Below are 9107 nucleotides of genomic sequence, written 5' to 3'. Positions count from 1 at the left end.
ACGTTATTCGACCGGTAAGACTTCTTTCCCGTGACTCCGCCGATACTTGTGCACAGTAGCAGAAGTCAGTGTCGTCACATTACATGGCGCTCGCGCAGCTGTGCGCCGCCGCGCGTTCTCCAGACTTCAAACGCTCGGACATTAGGCTACCTTATGAATTTTCAATTAGATACAAACATATTATCGGCTTTTTAGTGAGTTCGCAAATGTCTTACTTCTATGCATGGCAGCGCACCCAAGTTCGCAAAGTCGGGAATCTAGTCAAGAAAAGCCTAACATCATTTATACTCTCCAACGCACGTACTCTGTCTCAGTGGCCAAAAGCTCAGTATCATCCAAGCACTCGAAGCCGCAATCTCTAATTCGTCCCATTGTCGTCCGCCCGGTGGCTGTTCTGCTGCGCTGCTGCAGTCCCTGAACATTGCGAGCACGTTCTCAGCGCAACCGCCGTTGGCTTCTCCTGAGCGCACAGGCCTCTACGGCCCTTCGAGCGATCTCGCTGCACTCATTATTCCCATCACCCAAGCTGGCGTGTCATCCGCGGCCGTAACGCGCTTAATACCAGATTGCGGGCAGTGGCAGCCTCCTCCTGCATACCGCAGGGCGTGCTCTCCTTGCCGGTGGTCGAGAGAGTGCCTCAATTTCAAGGGCAGCTAATCCTATTCGAAGGGCTACGATTGCACTGCCAAGCATGAGTACGCGTGCGTGCGTGTGCATTGTGGCACGTTCTGTCGACAGCGCTCATCTAACCGCCGGAGCAGCGCACACCGGCTCCTAGCTACCGCCTACCACACTCCATGCACGAAAGGTTAAGCAGTACGGCTTTCGTTACCGCTATAGATTTCCACCAGTAGTTCGCACTTTATACCGAACCGAACCAACCTCTCTGGCTATTTCAATTGTTACAGCCGGTATTGTGCGATACAATGATTATTCTCGAACGCTTTTCCGCACTGAATATTTGCCCTTCTTGGACGATAACACATATTGTTTTTCAATTGTTCCCGGGGTTACAGGCATAAGCTCGTGCTACATCGCCCTTTCACTGTCTCTCTGTTTCTCTCTCTCTCTCTCTCTCTCTCTCTATATATATATATATATATATATATATATATATACATATATATATATATATATATATGTTCATATCATGAGAAGCCAACAAACACCGACACCAAGGACAACATAGGGGAAATTACTTGTGCTGCGTAAATGAAATCAAGAAACGATAAATTAGTGGAATTAAAGTGGATGAAAAAACAACTTGCCGCAGGTGGGAGCCGAACCCACAATCTTCGCATTTCGCGTGCGACGCTCTACCAATTCAGCTACCTCGGCGGCGTTTCCCCATCCACTTTCTTGGGTATTTCGCGAAATGCGAAGGTTGACTTTGACTCTAGCGATGCGAACTCTGCATTGTGTTGATTCAATTAAATATTTAGTTGTTACTTTAGACAGTCACTATCACTGGAGATAACAAATAAGCGCTGTCTGTAGAAAACTCGCTTTCAGCTGTTACACACTGGCCCGTGCCCGGCAATATTTTCCTCGGGCTTTGCTTCGTTGCATATACTTTTCTTTGTTTCATACCCACATGAGCTATTGTTGTGAAATGTGGGGCCTAACATATAAAACTTAACACCTATAGTGCAGTTGCGAAAACGCGCCCTACGAATAATAACATTTTACTCTATTCATCCCCCAAGTAGCGTTCTGTTTACAGACCTTCGTATTCTTTCTTTCACGGCGTTAAGAAATTATAAACTCACTTGTTTAGTTGACAAAATACTCAATACTAACTTTCCCATACCGAACACAATATATAACTTCCCACGTGCAAACACCAGGCGAGCAACTAACTTTCACTTAAACCATCCTTAATGCAGCAATGTATACGGTGAACGACTATTAGAGTTATTTGGCGCTATAACTTGGAACACTGTGCCTGTGGAAATAAATGTAAACAGAAATCTTGATCTTGCATGTAAACGCTTCTTCTTGTCTAGCCAAACGCAATAGCTCTTCCTTAAAAAAAGTACTTGGTCATGTAAATAATGTTCTTACTCATTGAACAGAAATGTATTTGGTTGACCTGTATATGCACTTTCGTGTATTGGAACAGCTACTAGCCACATAGGCTATTGGTCGATCTGTTTTTGCACAAATTCCTTGACTTGGTTAAACAAAGCTCATTTATTTATTTATTTATTTATTTATTTACTTATTGTGTAGAATAATTTGCCAGCACAGTGACCACCTTCCACAGTTCTGTGTAATGAATGGCGTATGAATTTACGTAAACTTTAAATTTTCTTTTAATTCCCACTTCAACGCCACTCTTTGCTTGTAGTTATAAAATTAAACACGCGGATTATATTTGCTTTCAAAAACAAATCAGAAGTATAGGAATTATATGGTTCATGGAAAAGTGCCCGAACAAAATTTTTGCACTGTATGTATTTTTTCAAGATTTGTACATGTCGTCGTACCGCATACCAATAAACAATAATACAACGAAGCAAAGAAATGGTGTTATGTAAACAACACGCTTAATTTCGACACGTAATAAAGCTGTGTGTTGCGCCATGGTACCAACGACACGGTACAACTTGCGCAAAACCAATTCAATGTGCGCATCTCGAAGCATATTTTGTGTGAAGATAACTCCGTGTTTTCCCACTATTTACTATTTCGATTGTTTCTCCTGCATAAAGAAAGTTAATGAGAATACAGTCTGTTTGCTTAAATTTTGGCCTCAAAATCACTGATTTTGTCTTGTTTGTGTTAATTTGTAGAATGTTCGGTGCTAACCATTCTCGGAGCGTTCTTAGAGTAGCGTTGGCTTTATTCTGAAGGTTATCAGATTAAGGCGACGAAAACATATGCTAGCATCGTAAGTGCACTTTATGTAATTGGCATCTCTACAAATATTTACTAGCTCATTTATATAGAATGTAAAAAGAAATGGACCAAGAATATCGCCCAGAGAAACGCCTTGGCTGCTGTGTTTTAATTCTGAGCGGCATTTCTCTATTTGGATGCATCAATAGTAATATAGTAGGTAAGCTTTTATGAAGTGAAACAATGCCATCAAATACCATAAGTTTCAAGCTTTTCAAGCAATATGGACAGATGGGTGCAATCGATTGTTGTAGTGAAATCAATGCAAACGCCGAGGACAATATTCTTGTTGTCGAATTGTGATAGAATAAATTTTTTTTTGTTGAAGTAGGGCTAATTCCGCAGACAGGCGTTTCCTAAACCCAAATTCGGTTGTAGAGATAAGATTGTGCTTACCGATAAAATTATATATTTTCATATGTATTAGTTTCTTCGACCTTTCTGATAATACAAGCATTATGGGATAAGATCCCAAATGTTCATGTCGTTTACATCACCTTTCTTAAACAGTCGCGAAACTGATGCAATCTGCGTTCTCATGTGAAAGATAGCGCTCGTCAAAGACATATTAAAAAATATAGGTGACGTGTGGACAAAAAGTATCGAGCACGTACCTCATTGGACGAACCTGCATGCCTTCAACATCGAAAGTCGAGCTATTTTTAGGTCAAAAGAAAACTGACTATACCTCAGGTTCCGTAAATGTGTGGAAAAAAGGAAAATTTGATTCGTATCTGGCCTGAATTTCGAAATATGAGCAGATACACAAGCGTCGCAATGGATCACAAGAAAATTAATGAAATCATCCGCTATAGACCTGCCCGATATTTCCCTGCCACCAAGAAATAGCTTTCCCACACGTGGAGATGACTTGCGGTGCTTTAAGACAGTATTTAGCTTTTGCCAGAACACATCACGTTTATTCGAGCAGCTGTCAAACTCAACATGAAAGTAGCGTTTCCTGTGCGATTTTAGTTCTCTGTTTAGTTTGTTGTCAAGAGATCTGTATTCCTTCAATAGGCTTGGACCATTGGCCTCGATTAACTTGTGATAAAGCGCACTTCTATAATTAATTCGTTTTGACAATTCAGTGGTTATCTATGACTTTCGTATTTCGTTTTTTACCCAATCTAACCTTCTTTTCTGGGTAAAGGCGCTCATATACGCGAGAGATCTTGTCAATAAGCGTGCTGCATGAAATTTCAACGTCATCTATTTCCAGAATTTGCGCAAGATCACTGCACAATAATTTGGCTTTGAAGCTATCGAAACATGTTTGTGTAACATTTTGAAAAAAAAGAAAATGATGGTTTTTATTGCCTTTAAGTTTTGGTTTTCTTATTGGAAAAAGATTTGGAAGGTGGCCATTAAAGTCATACAATATTACACGATTTGCAGCCTTTGTGCAGTCGGCATTAATGATAAAGAAATCCAGCAGTGTTTCTCCTTTAATTGTATTCCTTGTCAGCGCACAGATTACATTTTCGTAACTATTTGAAATGGAAATGTTTGCCGTGGTTTTTTGTGGATCACAAAAGATGAACAACTCAATATTTAAATCACCAGCACACACCAAGTACTTACCAGTTTCTTAAACAAATGACAACAGCTGTTCATAAACGGGAAAGAAACTAGGGAGATTTCCACTTGGTTGTCCATAGCAGACAAAAAAACTTATAATAATTTACAGGAGCTGTTGTTCAAGATCTTCACAGCGGATACAATACTTGGAAATCAACTCGCAGATTACGTGCTCTCCTAGCAGCAGCATAAGACCACCACCCCGACGGTTAGTTCTATTGACACAACCACGACTGATAAGATGGAAATTTCACCATGCTGCGGTCATCCCTGCACCATGTTTCGCCCAGCATTACTGCATGAAATAAAAAAAATGAAAACTATTGTTGACGTCATTTACACTTGTTTTCTTTCTGTGGAGCGGGCGAACATTTAGCGAAGGCACATCAATGAATCTGCATGGCGGCTTGCCACAAAAGTGTTTCACTCGTGCGGAAGAAAAAGAGTGTGGCTTGCGATTTTGAGGCACGAGATTAATCTAGATCCGGTAAGCAGCGAGCAGGCTTAGGCTAGAGAGTCGGACCTGTGACGCTCTATTACACAGAGTCACCATCGGCTTTGCGCAGCAAGGTTTTCCCGTTCCTGCGCCATCCGTATTTTGCACTCATTTTTATTTTGTCCATTCCTTATACTCTCGAAGCAGTTGCCGGTTTTGACTAGTCATCTTCTCTGGGATAAATAGGTTGGATTTCCTTTCATTCAGTTTGTACCGGTTATTCAGCCATCGCTCTCTGAGAGATTGTCTGATATACCGAATGATTATACCTGGCGTTTTTCCAGCTTTACACGGGATGCGTTGAACGGATGTGCAGGAGCCTTAATCAAACTGGCAACAGTATTTACCTTTGCAAGCAAATTTTCATCTTCAGAAGCACCAACGCCATGAATTTCCAAGTTTAACTTGCGGTTTCTCCACTCCAACTTATTTAAATCTGCCTCAAGTCAATTTGTTGCATCATCACCGGCGCGAGCGTTTTGTTCACGGTGTTCCAGTTCTTTTCGTATTTGTTGCGTTTTTTTCTGTTCGGCAAGTCGCGTCCACATTTCATCATACTTGTCCGACGTGAGCTATATCGACCGTTCCACCTTTGGAGCACTTTCGCTGAGCGGCAACAACTCGTCCAACTTTTGACTTACACCAGCCAGAACAGATCTGATGCCAATTAGTTCTTCAGCGGCCGGTCTTCTTTCAGTGCTCTCGGCATTTTACAGTGGCGCTGTTAGAACCTCGTTGGCATTCTCTCGACGTCCGCAGCTTCGCCGAGCTGCGGGAGAGAGAGCTGACAGACAGATTAAACCATAGAGAAAGAAAAAAAAAGTCTAGAGTGGACACCCCCCTACACCACAGCGGCCCAATCGACCCTAGCGCGCCTGGCGGTTGGTGAGAGCAACTGGCCTGTACTTCCTGTTTCCGTTTCGCTGGCGCGAAATTTGGGATAACCCGTCTAACCGACGTTAGGCTGTAGCGGAAGCTTGTCATTTCAGACCACTTTTTGTCGCCCAAATGGCAACAATTTTATTTGTCGTTTTGATTTAGCGATTCCCTATTTTGCCGAGTTCAATATTTGGTGTGAATTGAGGTCGTGAAGCAATTTTTATTTCGGTTAAGTTATAACAGATGAAGTTAGAGGTAATCATAAATCACTACGGCTTTATCCATCGCGCTTGTCTTCTGTGTTCTGGTACAAGCGGTCATATGTATCAAAGAGACGGAGTTTCCGCAATGCTTTTATTCCAAGGGAAGATAGGCTTCGTATGGGTTCTGCCGTTGTTAAACCACCACGACACACAGCAGTAGCTGCCGTAGCTTGGACCGCCGGACGGTATGGCATCAGCACGGTCTGAAAATGTCAATTAGTTCACGCTTCATTAATTACCAAAAAACATATGTACACGTCACAACTGCACCAGGAAACCGCTTTGAATGAATAGCGAACCGAGACACAATATAAAATTTCGATTGCGTTATGAGCTTTTGCACAGAGGCGTCATTGTTAGCCAAGGCATGCATTAGGAAGCGACACGCACGCATCATTGCCATGAATGGGAAACAAACACAAAAATGGGGCGAGGTGGTCTTGGAGTGATGGTTGCCGGCAGGAAGAGCATGATAGGGGAAGAAGGCAGTGCAATTTTTATCTTCGCAGTTCCGAAATCGGCCGCTATGTTGCTGCGAAATCGGCCGCCGGTCGATGCTCGCACGATCACCTTCAAATTGATCGCGACTGTACGCAGCACGCAAGCGCGTGTCGCGTCAGGGTTTCGTACTGCGAAAAGGCTACGTACGTAAGCCTACTGCGCCATCTCGTATATAAAAATGAAAGCTCTTGTTGTCTAGAGTTAAGCAAAGCCAATTCGAATCTACTAGCCTGATTCCTAGCCAGAATACGGCACAGTAGACGCATACGAGTCGGATTATGAACGTGCACTCGGAAAAACGTCCCGTTCTACACGTAGCAAAGTGCTCGCGATTGTTTTTACGTGGTGTCGTATGGTAGCTGTTGCGATTTTCTTCAACCATGATGTACTCCAGCGTTCTTTGGGACCCCTACTGTCTTGCGTACCTCAGTTGGACGGACATAGAGGCTCTCATGTTGCGTAAGAAAGCGCAGCCGCGTAGGGCGTATGTGTCGCGAAATGGCCTGCTGAACCTCGATTCAATCTCGTGCCAGACTTTCAGATGACAGTTCCGTTTCGAGAAAGCAGATTTTACACTGCTCGTCCGTGCCCTGCAGATACCCGAGTGCGTCACAAGCGCCCAGGCTGTTCGCGTCTCGGCAGCGGAAGCTCTGTACATGTGTCTGAGGCGACTCGCGTACCCGAACAGGCTGTGCGACTTGGAATAATTTTTTGGACGGCACTGTTCTGTTGTGTCCAGCGTGTCAAACAAGGTGCTGTACCACATAGAGAAGAAGTTCGGTTGTCTTCTGACTGGCCTGACAATGCACCACTGGCTAAAGCCCTCAGACTTGGAGGCAATGAGCGAGGTAAGTCACGCGTTTGTTTTGTATCGTTTGGCTCCGTAGAAAAGTTCCTACAAGCTTGGTCATTGTCTTGAAATAAAATGCTTGATTGCCTGTTAATTATCACGCTGTAAATTGTTTGGCCCTAGGCTTTTCATCGTAAAGGTGCTGCTCTGAGCAGCTGCTGGGCGTTTATCGACGGTACAGCACGCCCCATATGCCGACCCTCGCAAGACCAACGCTTGTACTTCTCCGGACACAAGCGACTACATGTCCTCAAGAACCAATCATTGATGTGCCCAGACGGACTCATCTGCCAGCTGTATGGCCCATACCCGGGACGAAAGCACGATGCTGGTGAGTGGTGAAGCTTTTAGAAGGCTGCGAAGGTTGGTGTGTACTTGAATCAGTGCCTACACGCAGAAAAGAAACGTGTTTCTATCATGAGCCCTTTAGCAGCACTTTGGCTGCGAGCACTTACAGTTTTTGTAATCAGAAAGTGTGCAATGTGTTGAATGAAATTGAATCGTGTGGGATATTTATTTCTGCTTGCAGGAATAGTCCGAGACAGCCAACTGTATGAGAAGGTGGAGGCATTGGTCCAGGACAAACAATTTGTTATATATGGCGATCCAGCCTACCCCCTCCGCCCACTGTTGATGAAGCCCTTTGGAGGAGCGACATTGACAGCTGCCCAACAGGAGTTGAATACGTCAATGAGTACTGTCATGCAGGCGGTTGAGTGGGGATTTGGAAAGGTAATTTCCGAATTTGCATTTCTAGATTTCAAAAAAAAAAATCAGAAGATATTCCTTCAGGCAGTGCCACGTATGTACAGGGTAGCTGTTATCCTAATTGCCATGCATGCATGTATGTCAACCAAGTGTCTACTTATTTTGGTGTGGAGCCACCTGCTCTCATGGATTACTTGAGGCCTGCCCGACAGTATTGAATTGCAGTTTAATGTAGCTTGCATAAACACTTGTTTTACTGTGAATAGTGGTAGAAAGGCTGAACCCCCTAAATACTCTACCTTCGAGGTGCTCCTACGTACATTTGTTCAATAAACCTTTTGTGAGAAAGGAATTGTCTTCTTACTTTATTTGCAAATGTACAGTGTGAACAAAACAGAAAAAAATAATAAATTGAAGGGACGCCGAAGGAAAAAATTGCAGCACTTTAAGCTGATGAAGTATTCTTCAAAGCTCTATGCCATTAATGTGCGCCATTAGAAGAGCAATTAGAAGCGATAGCTTTGGAATGCAAAGCAGTCCAGTTTTTGCGATGAATAATTGCACCAAATAAAGGAACTTGTCAAAATCCATGATGTCGCAGTCACTTATTGTGGGAACTTCAAGGCAACATCGCCACTTGCCTTTGGTTTTTTCTTTTCTGGCCTACTTAGCGTCTTCTCACAGTAAGCATAACTTATCTTGTAGTGCAAAGAAGCAGTTTGTTAATATTGTTCAATTGTATCATTGTATTATTTAGTGTCCCTTTAATGGCTGACAGTGGAAAAAAGTATTCTTTGTTGTCTACTTGCCTAGCTTATTAGCTAGTGTTTCTACAATAGTCAATTTTGCTTGCTGAGTAGTCTCGTAAAACCTTAAGTGCTGCTCCCTCTGGCTTGATTTATTTGAAATTTCCGCTCGCGCAGTTGCA

General features: G+C 43.2%; 1 pseudogene; it reads left to right on the top strand.

Moving 5' to 3' along the window:
• The first annotated feature begins 7001 nt into the window (after nt 1-7001).
• LOC142570511 (uncharacterized) lies at nt 7002-8397 on the top strand (annotated as a pseudogene).
• Nucleotides 8398-9107: the final 710 nt, after the last annotated feature.

The sequence above is a fragment of the Dermacentor variabilis genome, chromosome 2 (genome assembly GCF_050947875.1).
Source record: "Dermacentor variabilis isolate Ectoservices chromosome 2, ASM5094787v1, whole genome shotgun sequence".
NCBI lineage: Eukaryota > Metazoa > Arthropoda > Arachnida > Ixodida > Ixodidae > Dermacentor > Dermacentor variabilis.
The sequence above is the reverse complement of the archived record's forward strand: the minus strand, read 5'-3'. Positions and strand labels throughout refer to the sequence as shown.